Consider the following 21812-nt stretch of genomic DNA (forward strand, 5'->3'; position numbering starts at 1 on the left):
TTAGGGTCCCAGTTCCAGGAAGTTTTAGGACCCTCTCTCTCATGCTTCAGACCCTCATACAATGACAGTAAGGAAAAACAGTGGATAGGGGACAGCCATATTATACACCATGGTTCATAAGGGGCAGACAGTGTGAGGTTTATAGCTGATTATGGTAGACAATGGGGTGGATATACCCCATTAAGGTGGAAAGTGTGACAGTGTAGCTCATAAGGGTAGACAGTGTGGAGTGTTATGATCTGGTGGCCTAAGAGCATCATGAGACGTACTCTGGAGAAGGTGTTACCTGTACTGACCGCAGACCCTGAACTTAACACCGCAACTAGAAGTAGCCGTGGAATGTACCTATCACTCCCTGGACATCTCGACACAGCCGGGGGACTAATTACCCCTAGAGATTGAAAAGGGAAAACTATCTTGCCTCAGAGAAAATTCCCAAAGGATAGGCAGCCCCCCACAAATATTGACTGTGAGAGGAGAGGGAAAAAACATACACAGACTGAAATCAGAATTTAGCAAAGGAGGCCACTTCTAGCTAAATAGAAAGGATAGGACAGAGTACTATGCGGTCAGTATTAAAACACTAGAAAATATCCACCACAGAAAATACAAAAACTCCACAGCTAACTAAAGATATGAAGGGTATATCTGCATCTCCAGAGATACCAGCTTGGCTAAACAAATCCTTATACAGACCAAGCTGGACAAGACAAAAAACATGGAAAAGAACTGAACAATAAGGCATGTGGACCGCAAAAAATCAAGGCCAGAACTTATCTTTGTTGAAAAGAACTGCAAAGCAGGAGAGACCAGGCAGAGAGGTGAATCCTCCAGGAACAATGGACAACTGGCACTGGCTAAAGGGAGAAGCAAGACTAAATAGCCCAGTCAGATTTGCAGAAAGTGAACACACCTGATAAATGCTGCGATTCAGAGACAGCAGCGATACCACTTACAACCACCGGAGGGAGCCCAAGAGCAGAATTCACAACAGTGGAGGCTATATACCATAAGAGGCTTATTTGGGTCATAATATGGACAGATTTTTTATGCAGGGGACATTTTAATAACAATCCTATTTTTAGGAACCCCGTGTAGGGATGAGCTGCAGATAACCGAAGAAGACAGAAGTCTGTAGAGAAGATCTGTGGATGTGAACACTCACCATGGCATCTGGACAAGATGGAAAGGAAAAAGAAATAAACTACTCATTCAAAGAAAATGTCACCTATAAAGTACCTGGATGTAAATATTTATTTGTTGATACTGACTAGTTCCTTTATGGTCCACAGTCAGGCTTACCCCTCTGATAGGACTCTAACCTAAAATGCCTCTCACTGAAAGCCTACAATTTCAAGGGAAGACAGGATCCAACTCTAATTAAAAGGCTTTAGGCTAATGAGAGGAGTGCTTTGCCAGAAGCAGTATACTACAAATCTAAAAAAAAAACTGACCAGAACCTCCAAACAGAATAAGACAAGTGTGAACAGGTGCAAGTCTTCATGCGGAGGTGTATCTTGGTTTTATGGCACCCCGGGCAACAATTAAGTTTAGTCCCCCCCCACAAGCACAAATGCAATTTGCACAATTTACTCACATGCCGACTAGCTGTTCTCTGTAATTCTCTTAATGTTCATTGAAGAACTGTGAGAAGCAGGAGAAAAAGATAGTGTCAAGTGACCATAAATATGAATATCGCATATGAGTGAAGTGGCCATGTGATAACTTCTGGAACCATCAAGCAGAGCTGAATTCTGACAGTGAGAATATTGCACTCTATTAGGATTGGCATGCTACAGGGATTTATTTTCTAATTAAAGTGCTTGTCCAGGTTTGACATTAAAGTCTGCAATCATTCTAGGTGACTGCAAGCTTCTGCATTCTCATACCTCATGCACTGCACACTTTTAGGATTCTCCCTTGCTGGTGGCAAGACTGGACAGCCATGTGAGCACAAGTATGCAATTTCTATACTTCTGGTCACATTCCGAATAGATGTGTCCAGCCTCACTCAATTCATTTTCACTGAGTGAGACCATGCATGTCTTGTCGGCATGTGACTGCATGTATGAAAATCTCCGGCATCAGAAAATCCTAACAGGGTGCAGTGTGCACTGTGAGAATTCAGAAGTCTGCAGTCACATAGAATAACTACAGAGTCAGACTCATCTCAAACTTGGACAACCTCTTTTATGTTACTAACATAAAAAAATGGGAATTAGTTAGTATCATTAAAACATATTTACATCTAGGTACCTGATAGATGACGATGTCTTTGATTGAAGTTGTTCTCTTTCTTTTCTTCATCTTGTCCAGACTCACTCTCCATACTGCCACCTCACAAATCTCCCAGCTTCCCATACTGTGTCTGCACTACACATCCCATCACCCTCGCTCCCCATTCTGTGTTCGTATACATTTTTCCCCTTGCTACTCTTACTGTTTTCACCCATTCCCCCTTACCATATTGTGTCTGCAGCCCCCACTCATTCCACATATTGTGTCTGCACACATTCCTCTCATTCACTCCCCATACTGCATTTGCACCAATCCTCCCCATTCTATGCCCCTTGCCCCTGCTCACCATACTGTGTTTGCACCCATCCCACCACTTATCATACTCTGTCCGCACCCATCCCCCCACCATACAGTCTCTGCATCCAACCCCCACTCATCATACTGTGTCCACACTCATCCCCCACTCATCATACTGCATTTGTACCCAAATCCCCAATCACCATACCGTTTCTTCACCCATCCCCCTCTCACCATACTGTGTTCACACCAATCCCCCCAAAAACCATCATCCTAAATCACCCCACACACTAATTACCCCATCACCACACACAATTTCCCCTCATTACACTTAATCTTTGGTATCTTCAGCTCCACAGGAACATTTCTCGCAGATGTTCTGTGATGTTCTGTGTTCTGATGGTGAGTGACGTCAGCAGTGTGATCACATGACCTGATCTCGGTGCTGATCTCGTTCTGACCCAGCGGTCAGAGCTTCACTTTTCAATTCTTGACTGGGACCCAATACACTGCACATTCTGTGAGAAGACTGTCAGCTTGACATCCAGTTTAGAGGGCAGCCGACTCCCAGTCCGGTGGTGTAGCAAAATCCAGCTGCTGGAAGAGGCACTTTGGACTGCCGCGTTAGGTGGCCCGATGATGCTCCCCTACCGTATGCACCGGGGCAGGTACCCCACCTGCCCTAGAGTCATGACTATTCAATATAACCAACAAAGTATAGCTGCACTCTGAAATGCAATAATATATTAACCCCTTCATAACCTTGGGATTTTTCATTTTTCCGTGTTCGTTTTTCACTCCCCTCTTTCCCAGAGCCATAACTTTTTTATTTTTCTGTCAATTTGGCCATGTGAGGGCTTATTTTTTGCAGGACGAGTTGTACTTTTGAAAAAAACCATTGGTTTTACCATGTAGTGTACTAGAAAACGGGAAAAAAATTCCAAGTGTGGTGAAATTGCACAAAAAGTACAATCCCACGCTTGTTTTGTGGTTGGCTTTTTTGCTAGGTTCACTAAATGCTAAAACTAACCTGCCACTATGATTCTCCAGGTCACTACGAGTTCATAGACACCTAACATGACTAGGTTATTTTTTACCTAAGTGGTGAAAAAAAATTCCAAACTTTGCTAAAAAAAAAAAAAAAAGCGCCATTTTCCGATACTCGTAGCGTCTCCATTTTTCATGATCTGGGGTCGGTTGAGGGCTTATGTTTTGCGTGCCGAGCTGGCGTTTTTAATGATTTCAATTTGGTGCAGATACGTTCTTTTCATCGGCCGTTATTGCATTTTAATGCAATGTCGCGGCGACCAAAAAAATGTAATTCTGGCGTTTCAATTTTTTTTCTCATTACGCCGTTTAGCGATCAGATTAATGCTTCTTTTATTGATAGATCCGGCGATTCTGAACATGGCAATACCAAATATGTGTAGGTTTGATTTTTTTTATTGATTTATTTTGATTGGGGCCAAAGGGGGGTGATTTAAACTTTTATATATTTTTTATTTTTTTCACATTTTTTTTTACTTTTTTTTAACTTTTGCCATGCTTCAATAGCCTCTATGGGAGGCTAGAAGCAGGCACAGCATGATCGCCTCTGCTACATAGCAGCAATCTGCTGTTCGCTACTATGTAGCAGAAAATCAGGTGTGCTGTGAGCGCCGACCACAGGGTGGCGCTCACAGCTGCCGGGGATCAGTAACCATAGAGGTCTCAAGGACCTCTATGGTTATAATGGAGAAGCATCGCCGACCTCCGATCATGTGACGGGGGTCGGTGATGCGCTCATTTCCGGCCGCCCGGCCGGATGCAGTAGTTAAATGCCGCTGTCTGCATTTGACAGCGGCATTTAACTAGTTAATAGCGGCGGGTGAATCGCGATTTCACCCGCCGCTATTGCGGGCACATGTCAGCTGTTCAAAACAGCTGACATGTCCCGGCTTTGATGTGGGCTCACGGCGGAGCCCTGCATCAAAGCAGGGGAGCTGACCTCGGACGTACTATCCTGTCCAAGGTCAGTAAGGGGTTAACAAGCGCTGCCCCCTTTCTGAGCTATGCATTTCATCTAAATAGCTTTCCACGGGAGGTGTCTGAATAGTCGAGCCCCTGTCCAGTTCTGCATTTGAATACACTTAGGGTGGCTGACACAAAGTAAAGTTTTTATGTCAGAGACAGGATAATACCATCCTCATTGGGTACACCTTGTCATTGTGCAATGGCTTTTACACTTTTTTGATCAAAATAGTGCTAAAGGGAATATGTCAACACACTTGACCTATCTAAATTATTACTATGGGAACACAGGTTATAAACAGCTGAAACAAGTCCTACCTTCTTACCTATATGCCTTATACCAGATGTTTTGTTGTTGAGAAATCATCTTTTATCACTTTATATACATTACCTATTCCAGGCACTGGGGAGGATGTTGTCTGGAAGTCAACTCTGCCTCCAGAGTTTGTTTTAAATATAAGGAAGAGTTAAAAGTGTGATGTATAATGGCCTCTCTCTCCTCTCCTGATCTCACTATGGAGCTGTGTGTGATTATAACTGACACATCTGCAGGTTCCTCTCAGCTTCAGCTCCCAGCTCACTGGCAGACAGCCCTGCAGTATTGTCACAGTACAGAAGAGCTGAGAGAGAGAAGCAAAAATATGTTTACAAGAAGTCAAACTTAATTTCTCCTGTTTTGTGTTGTTTACTTGCCTCACTCTAATAACTTCCCCTTCAAGTAAAATAAGCTCTGGAGGCAGAGTTATCTGCAGACAACATCCTCCCAATAGCCTCTAAGAGGTCATTTATATAAAGTGATAAAAGATGATTTCTCATCTCATCTTACCAGTCCTAGCTGGACTGGTAAAAACACCCATTTGTTGTCTTTATACAGTTGCATAAAATAAAGAAGAATTGAGATATGAGCAGTCTAAATATGAATTTGGTTCACTTTTTTGCTCCCACATTCTGTATTGTTCCATACAAATTATTTCAAGACTTGGCTTCTGTAAAACACTGCGACTGATCTAAAGCTTTGTAATGAATTATTCTGTAACATTCTGCATCAATCAGATTAAATTGTGATAAATGTACAATTACTAATGTATTTACATTTTTTTCTTGCACTTATGAATTATTTATTTCAGCATAAATATAATGATTTAACTCTTCATGCAATTGCCAGATAGTAATATACAGATGGTTTGGAATTAATCTTATCGCTTAAAAGATTATGGAAACTTCATCAGGCATCACTAATTTTATGTATAGGATATAAGCTTCTACAGCTCTGGCAAAAATTAAGAGACCGCTGCAAAATTTTCAGTTTGTCTGATTTTTCTCTTTATAGGTATATTTTTGAGTAAAATGTAAATAGTTTTTTTTATTCTATAAACTTCTGACAACATGTCTCTGAATTTCCAAGCAATCAATTTTGTATTTTTTTCTGACAAAGAAAAATGGTCAAAATAAAAAGCAAAACAGTGCTTTCAGACCTCAAATAATGCAAAGAAAACAAGTTCATAATCATTTAGAAACAACAATACTAATGTTTTAGCTCAGCAAGAGTTCAGAAATCAGTATTTTGTGGATTAACCATGATTTTTAATCACAGCTTTCATGCGTCTTGGCATGCTTTCCACCAGTCTTTGAGATTGGGCTGCCCATGACAGGAATCCACAAACTACCTGGGCCTAGGCAAAGTGCAACCCACATGTAAGAGTCCTGTCAGGAATAGGCGTTAATCGATGTTAAGCTGTGGGGCACAGGATGTCCTTGCCTCCTCCTCTCTTCCTACCCACAGCTTAACCTCGATTCCTGACAGAACTCTTACATGTGGGTTGCACTTTGCCTAGGTCCAGGTAGTATGTGGATTCTAAGACCCTTATTTCGACCATTGTTATCTGCATGCTATTGTCTCTCCTGGATCCTTGGATGTACAGTTGGGTCCATATATATTTGGACAGAGACAACATTTTTCTAATTTTGGTTATAGACATTACCACAATGAATTTTAAACAAAACAATTCAGATGCAGTTGAAGTTCAGACTTTCAGCTTTCATTTGAGGATATCCACGTTAAAATAGGATGAAGGGTTTCGGAGTTTCAGCTCCTTAACATGTGCCACCCTGTTTTTAAAGGGACCAAAAGTAATTGGACAATTGACTCCAAGGCTATTTCATGGACAGGTGTGGGCAATCCCTTCGTTATGACATTCTTAATTAAGCACATAAAAGGCCTGGAGTTGATTTGAGGTGTGGTGCTTGCATTTGGAAGGTTTTGCTGTGAAGTAAATATGCGGTCCAAGGAGCTCTCCATGCAGGGGAAACAAGCCATCCTTAAGCTGCGAAAACAGAAAAAACCCATCCGACAAATTGCTACAATATTAGGAGTGGCAAAATCTACAGTTTGGTACATCCCGAGAAAGAAAGAAAGCACTGGTGAACCCATCAATGCAAAAGTACCTGGGCGCCCACAGAAGACAACAGTGGTGGATGATCGCAGAATAATCTCCATCGTGAAGAGAAACCCCTTCACAACAGCCAACCAAGTGAACAACACTCTCCAGGAGGTCGGCGTATCAATATCCAAGTCTACCATAAAGAGAAGACTGCATGAAAGTAAATACAGAGGGTTCACTGCACGGTGCAAGCCACTCATAAGCATCAAGAATAAAAAGGCTAGACTGGACTTTGCTAAAAAACATCTAAAAAAGCCAGCACAGTTCAGGAAGAACATTCTTTGGACAGATGAAACAAAGATCAACCTCTACCAGAATGATGGCAAGAGAAAAGTATGGCGAAGGCGTGGTACAGCTCATGATCCAAAGCATGATGTGTGATGGCTTGGGCATGCATGGCTGCCAGTGGCACTGGGTCACTAGTGTTTATTGATGATGTGACACAGGACAGAAGCAGCCGAATGAATTCTGAGGTATTCAGAGACATACTGTGTGCTCAGATCCAGCCAAATGCAGCCAAACTGATTGGTCGTCGTTTCATACTACAGATGGACAATGACCCAAAACATAAAGCCAATGCAACCCAGGAGTTTATTAAAGAAAAGAAGTGGAATATTCTTGAATGGCCAAGTCAGTCACCTGATCTCAACCCAATTGAGCATGCATTTCACTTGTTAAAGACTAAACTTCAGACAGAAAGGCTCACAAACAAACAGCAACTGAAAACCACCGCAGTGAAGGCCTGGCCGAGCATCAAAAAGGAGGAAACACAGCGTCTGGTGATGTCCATGAGTTCAAGACTTCAGGCAGTCATTGCCAACAAAGGGTTTTCAACCAAGTACTAGAAATGAACATTTTATTTAAAATTATTGAATCTGTCCAATTACTTTTGGTCCCTTTAAAAACAGGGTGGCACATGTTAAGGAGCTGAAACTCCTAAACCCTTCATCCAATTTTAATGTGGATACCCTCAAATGAAAGCTGAAAGTCTGAACTTCAACTGCATCTGAATTGTTTTGTTTAAAATTCATTGTGGTAATGTCTATAGCCAAAATTAGAAAAATGTTGTCTCTGTCCAAATATATATGGACCTAACTGTATATTACTACACCGAGCTGCACTTTAAGCCAACTTTATCTGGCCATACTTATTAACCATCTTTTTGCATTTGTTTATGTTGCTCCGTGTACAACATCTGTTCACCTATCTCACGGCTTGCTTGACCTTATATTATTCTGTTGATACTTCTCCACATGTTACCTCATGTTATGTTGTTTTCACGTATCACCTTTTTGTCATGCTTACCAACACAGATGCTCAGCTTAATTGGCCACAATAATGATTTTTGTATGTTTATGGTGTAGCCTCTGGGGGTTTGGCAAGGGCAGGGCCCTACTGTGGGCCTTTGTGTGCTTTCTTTGCTATATGCTATTTTAAATGTTTTTTAACACAGTGATGTTGTGTTGTCACTTAAATAAAGATCGATTCATTATCTATTTGGTGATCCCCATGATCTACATGCTGCTTTTTTTCTTTTTTACTCATATGGGAATAAGCGCCATCATTTAGTGCAGATTTTACTGTTTTGGTTTGTGAGTGCCATGACACACTGGAAGAGCTCCTGAGGTGCCAGAACAGCTGAACTGCCCCATAAGTGACCCCATTTTATAAACTACAGCTCTCAATGATTTCATCTAAGCTTGCAGTGATCAGATTGACACCACGGGTGCATGACAGAATTTTATAACATTGGGCAGAGTCACTAAGTGCTAGAAAGACAGAATACCCAACCTCAATTGACCCCATTTTTGAAATTATACCCCTTTAGGAATTTATCTACAAGAGTAGTGATGATTTGACTCCATGGGTATTTTTCAGAATCAAGCAGCAGTGGATGTTGCTGAGTGAAAATTGCAAATCTGCTATTGTAGTGCCTGAATAAACAGAGACTGCGAAGGGAGAAGCACACAATAGGGTAAAACACTAATATAGGACACAGTAAGAACAATAGATTTGCTCACCTTGACTGGTTGTGTGAAGACTAGAGTTGAGCGACTTTTACTTTTTTCGAATCGAGTCGGGTTTCGCGAAACCCGACTTTGTCAAAAGTCCGGTTGGGTGAAATCGTCCGATTATTGCGAAAAGTCGGGGGCCGATTGAAACACGAAACCCAATGCAAGTCAATGGGGAATCAAAGTCAGCAGTGAGTGGAGGACAGGAAAACACCTACAGTGCCCATTTTAAAGCCAAAAACATCAATTCTTATTACTGAAGCTTGTCAATCTTAATTTACTTTATAAAAATAGTTAGGCATTGAAAACTGGGTGTCATTTGGCTAAAGTTGTGGGGGGGTAGGGCTGGCTCAAGATTTTCTTGGGCCCAGGAAATGCAGAATACGTCATGGCGGTGGAGCAGGGAGAGGTAAGTATTTCAACTTTGCAAGTGCTGTGATCCTGAGCAAGCAGGGGGGGCCCACTTGTTGGCACTGGCACAGGGCCCCTCATAGTACGGTGGTGTGTTTGATGGCGGGTGGCGCCTCCCACTGGCAGAGACACTTTTGCGTACTATGAGGGGCCCTGTGTCAGTGACGTCGCCAACGAGTATGCCCCCCTCCTGATGAAGGAACCTGCTCTTTCATCTGCACCTTCCTCTTTGTCTCCGTGTAAGGTGGTATAGTATGCGGGAAGGGGAACCTGATTTTCAGCAGGGTCAGATTCTGGCTGTGTAGAGTGCAAGGGGAATGTAATGGTCTGGGTCAAAGTACCAGCAGACTCATCTAGCAGTGGCTGGGCAATGGGCAGGATGAGGAGGAAACACAGATATATGGCCAAATAATAAAGTAGGCTAAATGCAGTTCAAAATTGGTAACAGGACTAAACAGGCGGCATTGCTTTGTTCAGAGGAGGAAAACTGTAATGAGTGGCAGACACAGTTAGTAGGCCCAAATAATAAAGTAGGCTAAATGCAGTTCAAATGTGGTAACAGGACTAAACAGGTGGCATTGCTTTGTTCAGTGGAGGAAAACTGTAATGAGTAGCAGACTAAATTAGTAGGCCCAAATAATAAAGTGGGCTAAATGTCTGCCAAAAAATTGTTCATAAATAAACAGGTGGCATAGCTAGGTACAGGGGTGGGCTCCTCTGCTGAGTGCAGACAGTGGTAGTAGGCGCAAAGTATTAACTGGTCTAAATGGAAGCCAGGGCCCCTGTATATTTTAACTATCATCTATCATTTCAACAAATTTGTGTTGGCAGTGCCATTGAAGGATTTAACAGCACAGACTACACAGTGGTGGAGAAGGGAGAGGTAAGTATTGCAAGTGGTAGAGCACTGTTCGAGCTGGGGGGAACACTCTCTAATGGGCGGCGGTACTGGCACAGGGCCCCTCATATTATGACGGTGTGTCTGATGTTGGTTGTGCACCACCACCTTCAGAGACACTTCATTGTACTTTGAGGGTCCCTGTGCCAGTGCCGTCACCCAAGAGTGGGCCCACCCACCTGTCCAGGCAAACGGCACTCGCAAGGGTGCTTGCGCCAGGTGGTGACCACGGCCCTGAGGGGGGAGTTAGCCCATTTAGGAAGGTATAAAAATGGCCTATGGTGGACATTCAGCAGCTGCAAATGGAGGAATTGGAGAAGTCAGTAAGAGGAGGCCAAAAGCAAGACATTTTTTAGGCAAGCTAGGTGTCAGCAGGGGAAGGTGGGGCAAAATAATTTGAAATCCATGATTAGTTCATTTTAATGAAGGTTAGATCATCAACATTTTTGGTAGCCAGACGTGTCCTTTTTTTCGGTCAGTATTGAACCAGCAGCACTGAAGACTCTTTCTGATAGCACACTAGCAGCAGGGCAAGCGAACTCCTGTAAAGTATATTCTGCCAATTCAGGCCAGGTGTCTATTTTAGATGCCCAGTAATCAAAGGGGAATGACCTGTGAGGGAGAACATCGATGATGGAGGAAAAGTAGTTTGTAACTAGTGTTGAGCGATACCTTCCGATACTTGAAAGTATCGTTATCGGATAGTATCGGCCGATACCCGAAAAATATCGGATATCGTCGATACCGATACCCGATACCAATACAAGTCAATGGGACACAAGTATCGGAAGCTATCCTGGAAGGTTCCCAGGGTCTGGAGGAGAGGAGACTCTCCTTCAGGCCCTGGGATCCATATTCATGTAAAAAATAAAGAATTAAAATAAAAAATATGGATATACTCACCTGTCCGGCGGCCCCTGGACCTTATCGATTGTAACCGGCAGCCTCCGTTCCTAAGAATGAGGAGTTTAGGACCTGCGATGACGTCGCGGCTTGTGATTGGTCGCGTGAGTCTCCTCTCCTCCAGACCCTGGGAACCATACACTGGGAACTTCCGATTCCGATTTCCGATACCACAAAAATATCGGAACTCGGTATCGGAATTCCAATACCGCAAGTATCGGCCGATACCCGATACTTGCGGTATCGGAATGCTCAACACTATTTGTAACCATACTGGACAAATGCTGTTTCCTGTCACTTTGAATCGATGCAGCAGTACCTGTCATGTCAGCGGTCATTGCAAAATCACTCCACAACCTGGTCATAAAACCCCTCTGTCCAATGCCACTTTGGATTTGTGCACCTCTAACACCTCTGCCATGTTGCCCCCTACGGCTCGTGTGAGAACCATCACCGCCGCTGTGTGCTGGGAATGCCTGAACCAAACGGTCTACAAGAGTTGCTTGTTTGGTATCCAATATTTGCTCAAGGTTCTCATGTGGCATGATATTTTGTAATTTTCCTTTATATCGTGGATCCAGGAGGCAGGCCAACCAGTAATCGTCATCGGTCATCATTTTGATAATGTGAGGGTCCCTTTTTAGGATACACAAGGCATACTCAGCCATGTGGGCCAATGTTCCAGGTGTCAATTCACTGCTTGTGCTGGGTTGAGGAGCACTTTCTTCCAAATCAACATCACTTGTGTCCCACAAAAACCCTGTACCTGACCTTGCAGTGCCACCAGTTTTTATTGCCCCCTGAGAAGCATCCTCCTCCCATAAATATTCATCCCCATCATCCTCCTCCTCCTCCTCTTCATCCACCACCTCGTCCAGGAGAGTTCCCTGAGCAGACAATGGCTGACTGTCATCAAGGCTTCCCTCCTCCTTGGCTGCAGACGCCTGCTCCTTAATGTGCGTCAAACTTTGCATCAGCAGACGCATTAGTGGGATGCTCATGCTTATGATGGCATCGTCTGCACTTACCAGCCATGTGCATTCCTCAAAACACTGAAGGACTTGACAGAGGTCTTGTAGCTTCGACCACTGCACACCAGACAACACCATATCTGCCATCCAAGTGCCTGCCCGTGTATGTGTATCCTCCCACAAATTAATTACAGCACGCCTCTGTTCGCACAGCCTCTGAACCATGTGCAGTGTGGAGTTCCACCTTGTTGCAACGCCGATTATTAGGCAATGCTGGGGAAGATTCAGTGATCGCTGATGGTTCAGCATACAGCAGGAGTGTACGGGCGACCGGCGGATGTGCAAGCAAAGTCTTCGCACCTTCAGGAGCAGGGCTGGTAACTCTGGATAATTTTTGAGGAAGCTCTGCACCACCAGGTTCAAAGTGTGAGCCAGGCAAGGTATGGGTTTCAGTTCTGAAAGGGCTATGGCAGCCATAAAATTCCTTCCGTTTTCACTGACTACCTTGCCTGCCTCAAGATGTACACTGCCCAGCCATGACTGAGTTTGTTGCTGCAAGTACTCGGCTAGTACTTCCGCGGTGTGTCTGTTGTCGCCCAAACACTTCATTTGTAACACAGCCTGCTGACTCTTACCACTAGCTGTTCGATAATGGGACTCCTCGTGTGCAACACTGGCAGCTGCGGATGGAGTGGTCGTGCGACTGCGCTCTGTGGACGAGCTTTCGCTTCTGGAGGAGGAGGGGTGGCGAACTCCTACAGCCAACTGTTTCCTAGACCATGGGCTAGGCAGAACTGTCCCACTATGGCTGTCCCCTGTGGACCCTGCATCCACCACATTAACCCAGTGCGCCGTGATGGACACGTAACGTCCCTGGCAATGCCTACTGGTCCATGCATCTGTTGTGAGGTGCACCTTTCCACTGACTGATTGCCTCAGTGCATGGGCAATGCAGTCTTTGACATGCTGGTGGAGAGCTGGGATGGCTTTTATCGCAAAGAAGTGCTGACTAGGTAGGTCATAGCGTGGTACTGCATAGGCCATCAGGCCTTTGAAAGCTTCGCTTTCAACCAGCCAGTAGGGCATCATCTCTGACGAGATTAGTATAGCAATGTGGGTGTTCAAACCCTGTGTACGTGGATGAGAGGATGAGTACTTTCTTTTCCTAATGAGAGTCTCTTGTAGGGTGAGCTGGACTGGAGAGCTGCATATGGTGCAACTAGCGGTGGTGGTGGTGGACATGGCGGATTGAGAGAGGGTTGGTGATGGTATTCTTGATGTTGGCCTACATACAGTGTTTCCTACCAATAACCTTGTGATTCCCTGACTGCTTTGGCCTTGCGACGATACCTCCACATTTGCTGCTGGTGGTGTCCTAACCGGTGGGCTTACAGTGAGGGAAGCAATGTAGCATTGCTGACTACCTTCATTCTGAGCAGGTGCACCAACGGTACGGGACGTTTGGTAGTTAGTCCAGGCTTGCAAGTGCATGCTGGTTAAATGTCTAAGCATGCATATTTAAATTTTGAAGATTCATCCCTCTGCTAAAGGTCTTTGAGCATTTCTTACAGATAACTTTTGACTGATCATTCGGACCTTGGTTAAAAAATTGCCACACTACACTCTTCCTACTATGGAATACCTTTTCAAGCATTGCACGCTGTGCTACTTTCACCGGATGGCCACGCTGTCCTAAAACTGTTTTTGCTTTTGACAAACGTTTTTGGCCTGATACGGGCCTGCCAGATGACAGCTGTTGCGATGTAGATGGTTGCTGCGGATCATCCTCCTCCGCTTCTGAGCTACTGGCAGAGGCACCCTCTTCCCCCAATGGCTGCCAATCTGGGTCAACAACTGGGTCATCTATCACCTCCTCTTCAATGTCATGTGCACCTTCCTTTGTGTCACCGTGTAAGGTGCTATAGCATTCGGGACGGGGCACCATAGTCTCATCAGGGTCAGATTCTGGCTCAGTACACTGCGAGGGCAATGTAGTGATCTGAGACAATGGAACAGCATAATAATCTAGCTGTGGCTGTGCATCAGTGCACTCCATGTCCGATTCATCTTGTAATGGGCAGTTAACAATTTCCCTTTCTAACTCAGGCACGGTATGTGTAAAGAGCTCCATGGAGTAACCTGTAGTGTCACCTGACGCATCCTTCACTTTTGGTTTGGGTGAAGGATACAAGGAAATGTCTTGTTACTGACTGGGAGCATCCACTGATGACTTGCTGCTTTTATATTTGGAACTTTCTGAAGAGGAGGCGAAAGAGCTAGAGGCTGAGTCAGCAAGGAAAGCCAAAACTTTTTCCTGCTACTCCGGCTTTAAAAGCTGTTTTCCTACTCCCAGATAAGGGAGCCTTCGAGGCCTTGTGTAGCCAGACGATGACGCTGGCTCAACACCTCCAGCCTTAGGTGCTATTGTGCTTTTGCCACTACCACCAGATGCACCACCACCATCAGTACCAGCTGGCAACCACCGCCCACAAGCTCTTCCACCAGACTTCCTCATTTTTTGAAAAATCTAATCAAAATAACAACCGTTATATGGTATTGTAAAACAAGATAGAAGGTGTATATAAACTTGTTGAGAATCTAAATCTCCCTTTTTTTGGGGGGAGACTGAACCAAAACTCAGGCCCTGTGCATAAAACAACACAATGTAAGTGGCAGAAAGTGGCTGGCTGATATACGACAAACTAACAGGACTGAAGTATATCCACTTTGTGAGAATTTGAATCTCACTTTTTTTTGGGAGACTGAACCAAAACTCAGGCCCAGTGTATAAAACAACACAATGTAAGTGGCAGAAAGTGGCTAGAAGATATATGAAAAAATACAAGGACTGTAGTACAATTTCAATCTCCCTACAATGATCTCAGGACAAGTATGGCAGCAATTAAAAGGACTGTTGCACACAAAAGTGTGGACAAATAAACAAGATAACTGTGCAGAAAGGAGCAACAGGATTTTTGCTTTTAAAAAAAAGCAGTTGGTTTGCACAGCAGCATGCAAACAGCAATGCAGCTATCAGGGAGCCTTATAAGGCAGCCTAATAAGCTACAGAGCTGATGCACAAAAATATAGCCTCCACTGTCCCTGCAAAAAAAAGGTGGTCTTGGACAGTGGAAATCGCTACAGCACAAGCAGTTTGGGGGTTAATCTTCCCTTCCTAACTATATCCCTTCTTCTGATGAAGCTGCAGCAACCTCTCCCTATGCTAAGATCGGCAGAAGTAAGATGGCGGTCGGCGTGCACGCCCCTTTATAGCCCCTGTGGCGCTGGAGAAAGCAAGCCAATCACTGTCATGCCCTTCTCTAAGATGGTGGGGACCGAGACCTATGTCATCACGCTGCCCACACTCTGCGTCCTCCTTCATTGGCTGAAAAATGGCGCTGAAAGCGTCATATGAAACACGACTTTTGTGCGCAGATCGACGACCTCATGGCCGTACCCACACTAGGATCGGGTTTGCCGAAAGTCGGCGATTTTTGAATTTGCCCGATTCGTTTCGCTCAACCCTAGTGAAGACACAACCACTATAAAGGTTTAGATAGCCAGTTGCCTTGTGGCCGGAGGAAGGATCCGAGAGAGAGAAACTAACAAAACTGAAAAAAAAAACACATTTAAAAATTGGCTGCACTGCTAGAAAGAAGTTTCTTGCTGTAATATTCATTAGAAGGTTTCTTATTGTCCACTATGAGTTTCAATGTCGTACAGGCATCTTTATCAAGTGTAAGAAAAAACCTGTTCGCTTCCAGAATTGAGGCCCAAGTGTTTACCTAGTGGCAAAATAAGTCATTGATGTCATTGATCAAATCTAAAAAAAAATCAGAATCAGACTTTGATGTGAATTGATGATGGGGATAACATAAAATAAGGGTAAAGTATTGGAGTGTTTCTGAATGCAGTCCATACCAGTCTAGAATTTCTGTGCTTGTTTTTTAAGAAATTTTGTGTATACATTTCCTTAACTTAATTGTCTCCCTTTTCAGACACTCGTGTGTGGATGTAATGTCTCATGCCCATTGGCTATGTTAGGTCTCTGTTTTGTATGCATGCTTAATATAGAGCTTTGAGCTTATCTTGTATCTCTGTCGGCCTACATTTTTTTTCTCAGTTTCTCATAAAGTTGTATTTGTGAAAAAGAAATGTCAAATGCCAGATATTCTTCCAGTCTAGAGAATATGTGCTTAAATATACAATGTCTAACAACACTGCAGCGCACAGTGCCCTGCGGGTCCATACAAGGCCTGTGCATGGGGCTCTGCCTCTTAAAAGATTTCCTGTATTGTCCACTTTATAAGAATAAAGTAAGTGTTTTTGCCATTTTTACAGCTCACCATTCCATAATGTCTCACCATCTGAACTATACTTAAGTCTGAAAAAGCTTTGCAACTATATAAAAAGGAGAAAGCAATTCTTATACCGTTTTTGGAGACAATCAGTTGAAATGGGAGTTTTGAATCACATTTTCTTTCGATATCTTAAAATGCATTTCAGATATAACCTTTACAGGGCTTTATCTATGAATTCCAGACTTATGTGTGAATGTATTGTTTTTGATCTTGCTGGAAAATATGGGGATATGCTGCCTTTATCTCTCTAGGAAGGTTTTTTCTTGCTTTTATCTTTGAGGATGGAACTCAGATTTCACTCTGGATATAGCATTGTCCTGCTCAGCTACTGGATGTAATGCATTGTCATCTATTACCTTATTTTGTTACTTTACAGTATATTAGTGCAATGTGCCCTTACAATGGAGAGGCAGTAGGATTTAAAGGATTTATCTAGTAATAACAATTATTCTGCCTATGACCATTGTATGAATCGTTGGTAGATGACAAGGTGTATGGTGTGTTTTCACCAATAGTTATGCCTATTCATATCAAGCATTGAGTCTAAAAGTATCAACATCCAAAACATGGATTTTTTTCTAATCATATATTTCTTTTTAAATCTAATCCAACATCTTTTGCAGTAGGCCATTTCTGCTTTTGTGCTGAACGATATTGATTATTTAACTAACAATATAAATGTAGCATCTACAATTTGAAGTAGTTGTCCACTACTCAGTCAACCCCTTCTTCTTCAATCTCTATTTTCCCCCAGTAAAAAACACCACCCATATTCATGTTCGGTGCCAGAGCCATTCCAGCGATTTTGGCACCGGCTATCCTGGGGCTCCCATGACATTGTTAATTCACGCTATCCATGCTGCCAATCAACCCTGGATACACTCTCTCCTCCTTCTGGCAAATAAGACATCCAGAGGAAAAGCAACCTCTTACTTCCTCCGGGTGTCAATTATGTCCAAAGGAGAAAAGAATGAAGCCAGTGTTGAGTGTCCCAGGGCTCGCATTACATAGTGTCATGCGAGCCCTGGGACAGCCACTGATGACATGGCTGGAATGGCACCTGCAACAGTAATAGGTGAGTATAGAAGCTATTATTTTACAGAGAAAACATGGGGTTTGAGAAGCAGATTTCTGAGTAATGGACAACGCCTTAAGTGTACATTTACCATATCATCAGAAATGACCAGATCAACCAAAATTTGAATTTGCCTGTTTGTGCCAATTTTACTGGGAAATTCAATTTGCAGAATAGTTATACAAATTTAATGTAACTTATTATGCATATCCCAAAGTATAAGAAACTTAAAATGTAAAACATAAGACCAATATTTATACTCACCTCACCGCTCACCTCTGCGGCCATTCCAGCTTCTCCTTGTCCAATGTATAGACCTCGGCACCGCTATTGTCTCCAGCTTTATGTTCATTCTAGGCCAGGATTTACAGCCGCAAGCATGCCACAGAATTAACTACGCATGCACAGTGACCTACGCGGTCCGCTGTTCACTCAAGGCCTGAGATTTGGGCTATCAGTATGTCTTGGAGCATGCATAGTGGACTCTAGGGCCTGGACATAAGCCGTTGGCCTTAAGTGAACATAAAGGAGGAAAGAACTGGAAGCTGTATGCCATAAAATTCAAAAAATGTATTAATGCAAATTAAAATAATAAAGGTGAAAATAAAATATAGTCAAATAGGGACAGCAATGCAAAAAATAGCCACAATAAAAGACACAATGCCACAATGGTATATCACATGTATAAGGAACCCTGGGTAATTCAACTACTATAGGACCAAAAACACATATATCCTTGTGCGCATAGAGCAGATTAACAGCTTCCTCCAAACAATTATGATATATTCCTAGTCCAAGTATAACAAAGATCATATGTGCTGCATCCAAGGGTCCAAAAGAAATATATAAATATTTCCATACCCTGGTCAAAAAAACACTGACAGCGATTGTATTTAGATCAGTTTTGTGCAAAAATACATATAAGTTAATAGAGATTCAAACAGTGATGGCTAGAGGGAGAAGGAGTGGTCGTTAGTGGTATATGGGCACTATACATTTAAGTGGCGATGGCACACCGATGCGCGTTTTGTGTTTAGCTTTTTCCAGAGGAGGCGTGGAAAAAGCTAAACGCGAAACGCGAGTCGAGGTGAACAATATGTTTGTTTATTTCTTTTTATTGTTTTGCATCCCTCAACTGTTCAGCAAGATGACGGCCAGAGCTGGCCACCATTTTGCTGATTTCACATAGAGTGAATTACAAAAAGTCTACTCAATTTCACTCACACAAATTTGCCCATCTCTACATATCACAAATCCATATACCACCACTCGCCATAATACAAGACACATAGCATTCTTTTGCCCCAGCAGTGTGCCTATGATTATGTGGAGGCAATCTTTTGTTTTATGTAATGGACTGGGTATCAATAAATAAGAAAAATATAGCACAACATATACATACTCAGTATCCAAGCACCCCATAGTACACAGTATCCCAGAAAGTAGCAGAGTACCACATACGGTTGTGCTAAAAAGTTTACATACCCTGGCAGAATTTTTGCTTTCTTGGCCTTTTTTCTGAGAATATGAATTATAACACCAAAACTTTTTCTCCACTCATGGTTAGTGGTTGGGTGAAGCCATTTATTGTCAAACTACTGTGTTTTCTCTTTTTAAATCATAATGACAAACCAAAACATCCAAATGATCCTGATCAAAAGTTTACATACCCTGGTGATTTTGGCCTGACAACATGCACAAAAGTTGACACAAATGGGTTTAAATGGCTACTAAAGGTAACATCCTCACCTGTGACCTGTTTGCTTTGTTATTAGTGTGTGTGCATAAAAGCTGAGCGAGCTTCTAGGATCAAGACAGACTCTTGCATCTTTCATCCAGCCACTGACATTTCTGGATTGTGAGTCATGGGGGAAGCAAAAGAATTGTCAATGGATCTACAGGAAAAGGTAGTTGAACTGTATAAAACAGGAAAGTGATACAAAACCATATCACATGAATTAATGCCAGTCAGCAGCATTCAAACTGTGACTAACAAATGGAAAATAAGGAGCTCTGTAAAAACAAAACCACGATCAGGTAGCTGTTGTGAACTCTGTTTTTGGGCTCCCTCTTGTGGTCACAACTGGTACTGTGTGAGTGCTGTCTTTGGGCTCCCTCTGGTGGTTCTTTGTGTCATTCTGCAGGTCTGAGGCAGGATCAGCTGTCTCGTTATCTCTTAGCTGGTTTCCTATTTAGTTCACCTGGACTCTCAGTTGTTGCCTGCTGTCAATGTCTTCAGTGCTATTTTGGAGCTCTCCTGCAGTCCTTCGTTATCAGTCTCTTCAAGAGAAGCTAAGTTTTGCTTGGTTCATTTTTTGACCATCAGTGGTCACATGTTTCTTGGTTTATTTTTGTCCAGCTTGCTAATATGTGATTTCCTTGCTTGCTGGTAGCTCTAGGGGGCTGAGTTTCTCCCCTCACACCATTAGTTGGTGTGGGGGTTCTTGTATTCTCAGTGTGGACATTTTGCATAGGGTTTTTTACTGACCGCACAGTTCCCTATCTGTCTTCTGCTATCTAGTATTAGCGGGCCTCATTTGCTTAATCTGTTTTCATTTCTACGTTTGTGTTTTCCCCTTACCTCACCGTTATTATTTGTTGGGGGCTTCCTATATCTTTGGGGTGATTTCTCTTGAGGCAAGTGAGGTCTTACTTTCCCTCCAGGAGTAGATAGTTTCTCAGGCTGCGTCGAGACGTCCAGGATTTTAGGCACGTTCACCGGCTTCCTTTAGTGTGTTGGTTAGGATCAGGTTTGCGGTCAGTCCAGTTGCCACCTCCCTAGAGCTCGTGTCTATGTTCATAAACTTAGCTAGTCCGTTTTGTGATCCTCAGCCACTAGGATCATAACAGGTAACCCAACAGAAATATCATCCAATACTGCCAGAAAAATTGTTCAGGATGCAAAGAAAAACCCACAAATGATAGCAGCTGAAATACAGGACTCTCTGAAAACTAGTGGTGTGGCTGTTTCAAAATGCACAATAAGGAGGCACTTGAAGAAAAATGGGCTACATGGACGAGTCACCAGTCATTACTGTGAAAGTGCCACAGAATATCTCACCTACAATTCGCAAAACAGCACAGAGACAAGCCTCAAAACTTCTGGAACAAGGTAATTTGGAGTGATGAGACCAAAATTGAACTTTCTTGGCCACAACCATAAACGTTACATTTGGAGAGAGGTCAACAAGGCCTATGATGAAAGGACAGCATTCCTACTGTAAAGCACGGAGGTGGATCGCTGAAGTTTTGGGGATATGTGAGTAACAAAGGCACAGGAAACTTGGTCAAACTTGAAGGAAAGATGAATGCACGACGTTATCAGCAAATGCTGGAGGCAAATTTACACTTATCAGCCCGGAAGCTGCGCAGGGGATGTACTTGGACATTCCAACATGATAATGATCCAAAACACAAGGCCAAGTCGACCTGTCATTGGCTACAGCAGAACAAAGTGAAGGTTCTGGAGTTGCCATCTCAGTCTCCTGACCTCAGTATCATTGAGCCACTCTGGGAAGATCTTAAGCGCGCAGTTCATGCAAGACAGCCCAGGAATTTACAGGAACTGGAGGCTTTTTGCCAAAAAGAGTGGGCAGCTTTACCATCTGAGAAAATAAAGAACCTCATCCACAACTACCACAAAAGACTTCAAGCTGTCATTGATGTTAGAGGGGGCAATACACAGTATTAAGATATGGGGTATGTAAAGTTTAGATCAGGGTCATTTGGATGTTTAGGGTTGTCATTATGATTTAGAAAGAGAAACCGCAGTAGTTTGACAATAAATGGCTTCACCCAACCACTAACCATGAGTGGAGAAAACGTTTTGGTGTTATCATTCATATTCTCTGAAAAAAAGGCCAAGAAAGCAAAAATTCTGCCGGGGTATGTAACCTTTTGAGCGCAACTGTAATACTCTTTTCAATATTATGGATGTACTTTCCCAGAGAAGCACTTTTGTAACATATGGATAAGTAATATGAATGAGGGCCTTTTATACAGTAATAAATACATGCTTAAGCAGTTAGGTTATTATTTCATGCTAAAGCTAGGTAATGTATTTTTTAGCAAATTTAGCAAAATTCATTAGCAAATACTGTATATGCATTATTCAATACTTATTATCCCAAGAACACTGCACAGCTTAGGGATCCTGACTTGATAATAAAAATAACTTGTAAGAAATCAAGAAAGT

General features: G+C 42.9%; 1 long non-coding RNA gene across 2 annotated transcripts in view; it reads right to left on the reverse strand.

Annotated features, from left to right (window-relative positions):
- Positions 1-21812, reverse strand: part of LOC143773412 (uncharacterized) — a 115740-nt gene that overhangs the window by 28941 nt on the left and 64987 nt on the right. For both annotated transcript variants that reach the window (XR_013215171.1, XR_013215170.1), the window contains exon 2: positions 1598-1644. This is a non-coding gene — a long non-coding RNA (uncharacterized LOC143773412). The remainder of the gene's footprint in view (positions 1-1597; positions 1645-21812) is intronic.

The sequence above is a fragment of the Ranitomeya variabilis genome, chromosome 5 (assembly GCF_051348905.1).
Source record: "Ranitomeya variabilis isolate aRanVar5 chromosome 5, aRanVar5.hap1, whole genome shotgun sequence".
Lineage (NCBI taxonomy): Eukaryota > Metazoa > Chordata > Amphibia > Anura > Dendrobatidae > Ranitomeya > Ranitomeya variabilis.